General features: G+C 49.1%; 1 long non-coding RNA gene and 1 other non-coding gene across 2 annotated transcripts; both read left to right on the top strand.

The window, feature by feature from the left end:
- The first annotated feature begins 972 nt into the window (after positions 1 to 972).
- LOC140895342 (uncharacterized) lies at positions 973 to 2,744 on the top strand. The gene is made up of 3 exons (XR_012154174.1): positions 973 to 1,058; positions 1,446 to 1,706; positions 2,526 to 2,744. It is a non-coding gene; the product is annotated as an uncharacterized lncRNA (long non-coding RNA).
- A 6,171-nt stretch (positions 2,745 to 8,915) lies between these two features.
- On the top strand, positions 8,916 to 8,997 carry TRNAS-CGA (transfer RNA serine (anticodon CGA)). The gene has a single exon. It is a non-coding gene; the product is annotated as a tRNA-Ser (tRNA).
- Positions 8,998 to 11,591: the final 2,594 nt, after the last annotated feature.

Below are 11,591 nucleotides of genomic sequence, written 5' to 3'. Positions count from 1 at the left end.
GCATTTGTTACACTTTCACAATAAAGACTTTGCACTTCAGTACTTGTGTGAGGTGAATTGAAAAATACTATTTTTTTTGTTTTATCATTTTTACAGAGCATATATTTGTAATAAAAAAATAATAATATAAAGTGAGCACTCTGCACTTTGTGTTCTGTGTTGTAATTGAAATCAGTATTGAAAATGGATCAAAAATATATTAGAAATTGCAACTGGTATTCTATTGTTATAAGCGTGATTAATCGCGATTGATTTTTTTGAGTTAATCGTGTGAGAGAACTGTGATTGACAGCCTTAACGTACATATATAAAATAATACCAAATCCTCAGAACACCAATATAATGGGGAAACTAATTCTTACCTTAAAATGACAAGTGATTTTATGTACTCATGTGGCACTTGTTGGCATTGCCCTAGCAACAAAGCTATTGAAACAGAAAAGCAGGCAGGGTGCGGCAGTGAGGCTGATGCCTAGCAGGGCTACCAGGGGGGAAAAAAAATCTTTTCATTTTGCCTGTGCTCCTAAGAGGTTGAAAGTTACCTAAACCCCAAAGCATAAAAGTGGGAGTGGGGGCAGGTGCTTTGAAACTTCCATTCCCAGGATCGCCATGGCACATGGGTCATGAGAGACAGAGTCTACAGGCGCCAGGGCAGGGCTTGCAACTAAACTCCCATGTTTCCCTCAGGATTTTCAAACTACACTGGACCCTCACTAGAATGTGGGATTTGGGATCCATGCCAAATCCCGCATTCTAGCGCGTACTGCATTACAGTGGGGACCACGTTACAATGAAAGTTAATGACGGTGACTAAATTTGGGATCCGCAACCACGTTCTATCAGAATTTGTGTTCTATAGACGCGTGTTCTAGCGAGGGTCCGGTGTATAACTTTCAGGTTCTCGTCTCTGTCAACTCAGGCTATGTCTACCCTATAGCACTTACAGCGGCACAGCTGCAGTGGGCTAGCCCCTTGTTCTGTGTTTGGCAGTGGCGGGGATTCCTTCATGGTCTTTTTCCTCTTTTAGGTGCTTTCAAGGGTCATCATGGTGCACCTTGGTAAGTGCAGACAGGGCTTGTTAAGGGTTGCGTGCACACCATGTTGTACTGACAGACCCCAGTTTCTGCATCCCTCTAAATCAATCACAGTTAGTGGAGAATGTGCAGCCTTCACCGCTGAACTCTCTTAAGGGTTGGTAGAGCAAATCTGTCATCTTTATTGTAAATAAATTGCTTTAAGACCTCAATGTCCTGGCAAGGGACAGACTTCGATTCCATCATGAAGAATAATCTATTGTTGCTGCGTAAGGGCAGGTTACAGCAGTTTTCTTGATTTTTAAATGAAACCAAGCTTTTCTCTAAGGCCTTTGGAATTTTTTGGCTCGATGTCTATACGCATCTGTTTATAATCAAATCTATTGTGACACCTGTTGATCTTCCCTTCAGCTCATCTCCTTATGAAGAATTATCATGGAGGACACGTAGCTATCCGATTGGCTCTTGGTGGTTGTGCCAACAGACCCTTCTTCCGTATAGTGGCCGCATATAACAAGCGAGCACGGGACAGCAAGTATTTGGAGCAAGTGGGCTGCTATGACCCACTCCCAAATAGCCACAATGAAAAGCTTGTTGGCTTGAACATCGAGAGAATCAAACACTGGATTGGTTGTGGAGCACATGTCACAAAACCGGTTGAAAAACTTCTAGGTAACTCAGTGTGTTTTCCAATCTGAACTATTTGCTTATGTCTCTTAAAAGACAATAGGTTTTCCTTGGTGATCCTCCGCATACTTGGAGTACCAAAGACTCTTTCTTCATTTCTTTGCATGAATCCTTGAGAATATGTATATATGCAGTCACCCTTCTTTTGGCCACAGGAAATGGGATGTTTCAGAGTCGCAGCCTTGTTAGTCTGTATCCGGAAAAAGAACGGGAGGACTTGCGGCACCTTAGAGACTAACAAATTCATTTGAGCATAAGCTTTCGTGGGCTACAGCTCACTTCATCAGATGAATAGAGTGGAACATATAGTAAGAAGATCTATCTACACATACAGAGAATCATGAAAAGGTGGGAGTTGCCATACAAACTGTAAAAGGCTAATTAAGATGAGCTATAATTTGTTAGTCTCTAAGGTGTCACAAGTACTCCTGTTCTTTTTGAGGAAATGGGAACGGGTCTCATTTATGGAGAGGCTGAGCTGGCCGAGACAGCAGTAAAAGGCACTTCAAGCCACTAGAGGGTTAGTGAGACAGACAATTACTCTCACTTCTTAAAAGTCTCATTAACTATTGGAACAGTTGACCGAGGGTTGTCGTGTATTCTCCATCACTGACAATTTAACTTGAGATTGCATGTTTTTCTGAAATATATATGCTAAGAATTATTTTGGGGAAGTTCTATAACATGTGTTATATAGGATGTCAGACGAGATAATCACAGCGCTCCCTTTTAGCCTTTGAATCTGTGTGTCTAGAACAGTCATATTGCAACTCCAGCTATAAATATCAATAATCTTTCTTTCAGGTCTTTCTGGATTTTTCCCATTGCATCCTATGACAATCACAAATGCAGAAAGATTAAGGAAGCGAAGAGCCTTGAAAGCCGTAACAGCTTCTGAGGAAGAAACTCCAGGTGACTGATAACATCTAACTGAACTGAATTACTCAAAAGATTACTGTACAGACAATGATCAGAACAGTGTGCCAACTAAAAAGGACAATATATTTACTGCAGGCAAAGAAATGATAGTGGATGTGAATTATTTCATAAGAACATTAAAGTATTTTGAAGCTTTAGGAGTCCTCAGACAAGGATTCTGATTGTCCTCATTTGTTAATTACTTCTTATTTTTCACAAATTATTAATCTTTCATGTTTGTCAAACTGCAATTACTTAGGCCCAGATCCACCAAGGTAAAATTTAGGCTGCTAAATTCCACTGAAATCCAATGGAATCCAAGAACCAAAATACCTTTGTGCATCTGGGCCTTCCAGATTACAGCATTCATACAAACTGAATACAAACTCCCGTTTTCTAAATAGCTCTATTGTGGAGGTAGAGAGAACGTTACTGACTGTCGTAAGAGTCTAATGTATAGGAAGTTGTGCTGGATCAATGAACAGGTGAGGATGCACCTGGAGGCTTCCTTCTAAATGTCACCTTACCATTACTTAAGACAAGCCACAGTTGGTTTTTAATTTTACAGTGAACTATTTCAAGATTTTTGTTAGAGGAGGGACACTCAGACCTGGCCACTGTTGCTTCTTTATTTTCACCCAGTGAAGCTGCAAATAGTGTAAGCGGCAGAAAATCCTTTTTTCGGTGCAGGGGTGCAGCACAGAATGTGACACGAATTAGTTAACCACACTACTGTTCTTCCAGAAGGTATCCCACAGAACATGACCACTCTACACAAAGCAAATACTTGGATGGTTTTATACCTTTCTCCCTGAACAGTATTTGATCAAACATTATACATGCGTCCAGCTAAAACAATAATTTAAAAAACCAGGAATTACTACATGATGTTCATAGATGATCAGCCACCCATAGCAGCCATTCATATTCCAGCGTGTTAAGCACAATAAGAATTGAGCTATGTTCAGAGGCAGACGGCTATCCCTGTTACTTGGAGGAACTCGCACATCATTCATTCTAGAGTCTTCCATCCACATTCTGACTCGCTTAAATGTCTTAGGTAAGGCTTGTACCATCCCCGAAGATCACCAGCCTCAGACTCTGGTAGACCAAACAAAGCCACTGAGTTTGAGTCATAGAACCATCACCCCAAAAGCCTTAATGCCAATCAGTGCAAATCTCAGAATTGATGATGGGGAGCACATGAGATCTTTCTCAGCCCACACAGTGCAGCACATCACCCCTTTTAAAGCACTCGACGTAACAAAGCTGAGACACGCTCACTGGACGATCACAGTATCCTGCTTATTTAAGAAGAGCACAATACAATAGACCACTCTAGTGCTGACAGAAAAGTCGCCTTCCTCAGCTGTTGCTCCAAGATGGCAATCTGCTGCTGTTCCTGCATGTGAGGAAGTTGGTGGGGCTCAAAAGGAGGGCAGCTCACAGCAAGAGAAATGGCTGAGAAGAGCTAGGCAAGTTAGAGGCACTTGAGATTCATTGCCGGCCTGTGTGTTGCTCCCTTTGGCAGCACACCCATAAGGGTGCGGGGAGAACCATGGAAACTCAGCCAGCTCTCACTTGCCAGGCAGCTGGGAATTGGTTACATTTTTAATGGAGAAGTAAAATCTGAGCAAATGTATACATGGAACCAAAGAAAAATAAGATCTTTTGGGTGATACCTGAAGTCCTGCCTGAAAAGGTCCAGGCAGACATGGCTGGTTTGGATTTTGCCTATTAGTACATTTAAACCAGGGGTTCTCCGAACACATTTTTTGGTGGCCTTGGACTTGACCCACCAATTCTTCCTGGTGGCCGCATTGACACTTTTCCCTAAAATACGTAACTGTAGGAAAAACAAATAAATATGCACAGACACGTGTCCAAATCCTTGTAATTTATTGATGTAGGGTTTTTTCAGACTCACAAATAATATGAAAAATTATATTTGTATGTTGAATATTGCTTTTCGCAGCACACTCAGTAGCTAGCTGGGAGTTTGTGAAAAGTGATATTAACAAACATACAAGTATCACTTTTCACAGCCTCCCAGGTAGCTAGTCAGTGTGCTGTGAAAAGTGATACTTGCATGTTTCTTTGTTTCGCTTTTCTCAGCGAGCCCCAGGTTTGGAGAGGGAGGCAGCAGGGGTCTGGGGCAATGGGGGGGATAGAGGTGGAACCAGGGAAGGCAGTGGGGGCTGGGGGCGATAAATGGGGGTTCGGGGAGGCGTCGGGGAGAATGGTGAGCCCTGCTACCATATGGCTGGATAAAATCATATTGTTGGTGTAATGCAGGAAGTCAGATTAAAAAACTCACATTAGTCCTGTCCATGGAATCACAGCACTGGAAGGCCCGTCCTAGTCCCGTCCCCTGCACTCAAGGCAGGACTAAGTACAGTAGAACCCCAAAAATACGAACACCAGAGTTACAGACGGACCCGTCAGCCAGACACCACGTGGCCCCAGAAGTACGCAGTCAGGCAGCAGCGGAGACGAAAAACAAAAAACCCAACAAATACTGAGCTGTGCCGGCATGGCATCGTCCAGTTAGGCACATCGGGGCTGCCTGTCCCCACCCCCACCCACGACTTGCCACGCGGAAGGCCAGCCACGTACAGGTGAAGACGCTGAGGTTCACAGGCACAGCTGTGAGCTCCCGAGAAGGAGTGCTGGGGTCTGCACTAGCCACAGGGGCTGTTTCCCGCCTCTGGCTGGGAGGGGGACAAGCCTGCAACCTTAGTCTCAGTCCAGGAAAGAAGCTCCCTGAGCTGCTGCTGGAACCTGGCCGCGAGCGTCAGCTGCTGGAGCCCGAACTCCTGCCCGCCTGCCGCGCTCTGGAGGAGCGGCTGCGTTTGAAAGGGCCCCGGCCTGCACTGCACACCCACTGGTGCCAAAGCGCCCCCGGGTGCCTCACGCATCACCCTTGCAGTCAGGGGGCGAGAATCAGAAACTTGCCGGGCAGCCGCTGCAGAGTGTGAGCCCCCGTTCCGAGCACTCCGCCCTGAGGAGCAGCCCATAACGGCTTGGGCAAAGTTACCAACAACCTCCATTCCCGAGGTCTCCGTAATTCTCCTGTATTATCTAGACCAGGGGCTGTCAACAGGCGAACCACGGGCCAAATCCGGGTTGCCAGACGCTTTTGAACGGACCCCACAAACTTGTTGTTTACATATTATCGTTATTATTAGTTTTTTAAATGATTTTCTCTGCAGTCTGGCCCCTGACTGTACATTGATGAAGAATTTGGACCTTGACAAAAAATAATTGACTACCCCTCATCTAGACCATCCCTGAGCGGTGACTGTCGATCCTGCTAAGAACCTACAATGACAGAGATTCCACAACCTCCCTAGGTAATTTGTTCCAGTGCTTAACTATGCTGGCAGGAAGTTTTTCCTAACGTCCAACCTAAACCTCCCTCGCTGCAATTTCAGCCCATTGCTTCTTGTCCTGTCCTCAGAGATTCACAAGAACAATTTTTCTCCCTCCTCCTTCTAACAACCTTTTATGTACTTGAAAACTGTTCTCATGTCCCCTCTCAGTCTTCTCTTCTCCAGACTAAACAAACCCAGTTCTTTCAACCTTTTCTCGTCGATCATGTTTTCTAGACCAGCGGTTCTCAACAGGGGGTTCGTGGCCCACTGGGGGTCCATGAACCCGTGGCTAAAATCCAAAGCCCGAACCCCAGCACCTCCCGCAGGGCTGAAGCCGGGAGCAGCAGGGCTGAATTCTGGAGCCCCGAGCCCCGGTGCTCCCCAAGGGACAGAAGCCCTGAGCCCATGGGCAGAATTGGGGGAACACAGGGGTGTTACACCCCTCCCAAACTACAGTGCAAGAGCAAGGCAGTCCTGGGGTAGCTCCACACCCCCCCTCCACCACCTCCTCTCTCCACCCCCTGGCTAGGTCGGAGGTGGGAAGCCAGAGTCTGGCTGCGTGGGACAGCTGCTGCCTGGGCGAGGTGACACGGCTGCTTTCTGGCTGGCAGAGCCCTCAGGGTACAGGGAGCGCAGGGGAGCCCTGAGAGCACACAGCCCCTAGCTACCTCCTCCCTGCACCCTGAGCTACCCCCCTGCACACAGCCCCTAGCTATCCCTTTCCCTTCACCTCAAACTTTTTGAGCTGAGCCCCCCCACCTTTGAGTTATAATTTTTGATTGTAGCCCCCCCCCGAAGTCCAGACAGGCGGGTGGCCTGCTGAGGTGAGTCAGGGGGTGGATGTAGCATACCCTCCCCAGACCCCGACGTCGGAGCTGGCTTGAGCCTCACTGGCCCCTGCCCACCCAAAACAGAAGTCAAACTATACCTATGCAAACTTGTTTTCCCCCCTTTCCCCGGCCCAGAGCCTCCCCCTCCCACACTGGGCCCTGGAGATTTTAATGGCATGTTGTGGGTGGCCTCAGAAAGAAAAAGGTTGAGAACCCCTGTTCTAGACCTTTAACCATTTTTGTTACTCTCCTCTGGACCTTCTCCAATTCGTCCACGTCCTTCCCGAAATATGGCGCCCCGACTTAGACACAATACTTTAGCTGAGGCCACATCAGCATGGAGTAGAGCAGAAGAATTACGTCTCGTATCTTGCTTACAACACTCCTGCTAATCCTGCCCAGGATGAGGTTTGCTTTTTTTGCAGGTGTTACACTGTTGATTCATATTTAGCTTGTGGTCCACTCTGACCCCCAGATCCCCTTCCGCAGTACTCCTTCCTAGGCTGTCACGTCCTGCTCTGTATGTGTGCAGCTGACTGTTCTGTCCTAAGGGGAGTACTTTGCATTTGTCCGGATTGAATTTCAGCCTGTGAACTTCAGACCATTTCTCCAGTTTGTGCAGACCATTTTGAATTTTAACCCTATCCTCCAGAGCACTTGCAACCCCTCCCATCTTGGTATCATCCGCAAACTTTATCAGTAAAAAGAAAAGGAGGACTTGTGGCACCTTAGAGACGAACCAATTGATTTGTGCCACAAGTCCTCCTTTTCTTTTTGCGAATACAGACTAACACGGCTGTTACTCTGAAACCTGTCATTATGCAAGGGGAAATAGGTTACCTTGCAGAATGACTGAGCCACTCCCAGTCTCTATTCAAGTCAAAGTTAATTGTATCCAATTTGCAAATGAATTCCAGTTCAACAGTCTCTCGCTGGAGTCTGGATTTGAAGTTTTTTTGTTGTAATATTGCAACTTTCATGTCTGTAATCGCGTGACCAGAGAGATTGAAGTGTTCTCCGACTGGTTTATGAATGTTATAATTCTTGACATCTGATTTGTGTCCATTTATTCTTTTACATAGAGACTGTCCAGTTTGGCCAATGTACATGGCAGAGGGGCATTGCTGGCACATGATGGCATATATCACATTGGTGGATGTGCAGGTGAACGAGCCTCTGATAGTGTGGCTGATGTGATTAGGCCCTGGGATGGTGTCCCCTGAATAGATATGTGGGCACAGTTGGCAACGGGCTTTGTTGCAAGGATAGGTTCCTGGGTTAGTGGTTCTGTTGTGTGGTGTGTGCTTGTTGGTGAGTATTTGCTTCAGGTTGGGGGGCTGTCTGTAGGCAAGGACTGGCCTGTCTCCCAAGATTTGTGAGAGTGTTGGGTCATCCTTCAGGATAGGTTGTAGATCCTGAATAATGTTGGAGGGGTTTTAGTTGGGGGCTGAAGGTGACGGCTGGTGGCGTTCTGTTATTTTCTTTGTTAGGCCTGTCCTGTAGTAGGTGACTTTTGGGTGCTCTTCTGGCTCTGTCAATCTGTTTCTTCACTTCCGCAGGTGGGTATTGTAGTTGTAAGAAGGCTTGATAGAGATCTTGTAGGTGTTTGTCTCTGTCTGAGGGGTTGGAGCAAATGCGGTTGTATCGCAGAGCTTGGCTGTGGACGATGGATCGTGTGGTGTGGTCAGGGTGAAAGCTGGAGGCATGTAGGTAGGAACAGCGGTCAGTAGGTTTCCGGTATAGGGTGGTGTTTATGTGACCATCGTTTATTAGCACAGTAGTGTCCAGGAAGTGGATCTTAATCGCGTCTCTGCTAAGGCTGCATCTACACTCCCCCTTGTGTCGGTAGAACGTATGTGGCTCAGGGGTGTGAATAAGCCACCCCCCGAGTGACACAAGTTACACAGACCTAAGCGCCGGTGTGGACAGTGCTATGGTGCTGGGAGAGCTTCTCTTGCCAACATGGCTACGGCTGCTCGTTCAGGGTGGAGAGCTCCCTCCCGTCGCTCCCGTCCCTCCCATGCTTCCAGCCGCTCCAGTAGAGACTGCCACTGGGGGCCACGTCACTCACAGCTGTGAGGGCCGAGCGGTTAAGGCGTTGGACTCGAAATCCAATCGGGTTTCCCTGCGCGGGTTCAAATCCTGCTCACAGCGAGGCCTGTGTTTTAGCCACATTTGCTCACCAGGGCAATACATCTCCACCGGCCCTGGGACGCTCTCCATACACTCCCCACCCCAGGTAAACCCTGTTCTGCTCCTTTCATGGGGATGCCTGGGATGGTGCCTCACGCTGTGTCCCTGCGGTCTCAGGCCTCTGCCCCTCACCCAGCGCCCCCCGGCTCAGCCCCACCCCTGGGTGCTGCTCCTCTCCAGAGCATGGAAGGAGCTGAGCACGGGCAACCCGTAGAAGAGGCCACAGGAGCCTGAGCCTCCCCCAAAAGGCCGTCCATGCGGGCGGAAACGCTGGGAATGTGGGGCGGGTCTCCCCTCCGGAGGCCCGTGGGCCCGTGGTCATCTTTCGAGCGCTGGAAGTGAAGCTCCAGAGAAGTGGGGGCCCCGCCTGCACCCCGCTCCCCTCTGCCTCTTAGCCCGATGCCCTGCTCTTGCTCTGCCTCTTCCCATCCCCCTTCCGCCTCCTCCCCCAAAACCTGCACTCCAACGCCCCTCGGCCTTTTCCCCCGCGGCCCCGTCTTCTCGTGCCTCTTCCTGTCCTGCTTCACCTCCTTCCGCAAGGACCCCCCTGCCCCCCGCTCACCGAAGACAGAGAAAAGGGACGGGTACCTGGCCCCATGGCCCCCGGTAGCCCCCCTACGGGGAAAGGGGCGGAGAGGAGCAAGCAGGGGGTGAGTGGAGTCCTGGGGGAAGAGGCGGAGAGGAGCGAGGGGCAGGTAGGGGGACCTCGGGGGCCAGAGGAGTGAACAGTGGGGGGGCGGGGCCTCGGGGGAAGAGGATGACCGGGGGCGGGGCCTCTGTGGCAGGGCCATGCTCTAGGCCCCGGTGGCCCCCCAACTTCTCGGGGTCATCTGAAACCCAGGATGAAGGTGACACAGGGCCTGGTTCCTCTTTGGGCTAAGATTCCATAACACCACTCCCTTCCTGGCAGTGTGAAGGGGCTGCACAGGGGCATAAAGCCCTCCAGACACGGCCGGAGACAGGGAAAGGGCCGTCAATGCGGAAGAGAATCAGGCCCAGAGTTAGACAAGGGGTGCAGAGAATATTCTGGATTCAGGTCATTGCACTTCGCCCTTGCTCGAAATGCTTCCTGTATTTTCTCCATTTCACTCCCTGACTCTCGGTCTCTGCCCCTTTCCCCGTTTCGTCCTCAGAATTAGCACGTTCAGCCAGTTAATCGCAGCAATACCGCCATAAGACAGCAGCCTGAAATCTCAGCTCTCCCCCGCCCCACGCACGAGACCTGCTGCCAGCTGAACTGGAGAAAGAATGGGGAACGTCTCTGGCAGAGGGTGTGAAACAGACACCCAGAAAAGGTGAGCTTTCACAGGGACTGCTGGGCACGCATGGACTGTGGCTGGGGAGGGGGCTGCCAGACCTCCCTCAGGTGACCAGACAGCAAGTGTGAAAGATCGGGATCGGGGTGGGAGGTAATCGGAGCCTATATAAGAAAAAGACCCAAAAATCGGGACTGTCCCTCTAAAATCGGGACACCTGGCCACCCTAGACCTCCCCCACAGACTGCCACTGAGTGAGTGGGGGGCAGTTGCACAGACCTGCAGTGACCACACGGATTGTGAGGTTTGTTCCCCTCCTGTCTCCAGTGGGGCTGAGGTTTCTCCCTGAGCCTGCTGAGCCCTGTGGCCCTTCCCAGCCACGACCGTGGGAGCAGAAAACACCGAAAGACCAGGCCGGGGAGGTCATATGGTTTATTGGACCCGGTTCTGTTGGGGAGAGTGTAGCCAGACAGCCAGCCCCCCCCTGCTCAGACCAGCATTGCTGGAAACACAGGAGGAAGCCGGAACAGGGCACTTAACATATATTCCAGCACAGCCTTTGAAGCTATGAAAGCACAGGTGTGCTGCTACAATGTGCCTCTGGGAACAGATACAAGGATTAAGCTCACAGCAGGCAGAGGCCCTGTGACAGACATGGCTCTTCGCCCCTACTAAATAGAGTGATGCACTCACACCAACATCCTAGGTGGGAAAATATTTACCCTGATAAAAGAAATGTCCAGTAGTCGACACTTATTGTTTCTCTCCCTTGCAAGTGTAAACTACTCTTGCGAAAGCTGGCGTCACCCCGACAGACCAGCCTCAATTTGGCATAAGAAAGGAGAAAGAGAATAAAGGAGTACAGAGGTATAAGTAGGGGACCTACAGCACCCTGATTTTTGAGTGCTTTTCACTATCTATCTGCTGGTCAGATAAGTGACAGCCTCCCAAGGCTTCTGCAGCTAAGAGGGTCCCTACGCCTTGTCCCTTATTCGTCTTTCCGCGGAATTGAGTGACCGATCCTGGCTTGGCACCGCTGGAATCGAGAGACGCAAGGAGGGTAAGAAGCACCCACACCTGATCTCCTATCTTTAGTGTACACATATTTTGAAATAGAGCTCTATACTTTGTTTTCTTTCTTTGGGATTGTGGCTTCAGTTTTGTAACTTGTTTGTGTGTGTAACATCTCTACATTTAAATAAGTAGGCACTAGGAATTTTGTAACCACATGATTAGAATGTAGCTTAATAAATTTTGGTAACCATTTATGCATAAGCCTGACTTGTTTTCTCTGGTTTA

Source organism: Lepidochelys kempii, chromosome 11 (genome assembly GCF_965140265.1).
Source record: "Lepidochelys kempii isolate rLepKem1 chromosome 11, rLepKem1.hap2, whole genome shotgun sequence".
NCBI lineage: Eukaryota > Metazoa > Chordata > Testudines > Cheloniidae > Lepidochelys > Lepidochelys kempii.
This window is presented reverse-complemented; position numbering and strand designations above follow the sequence as displayed.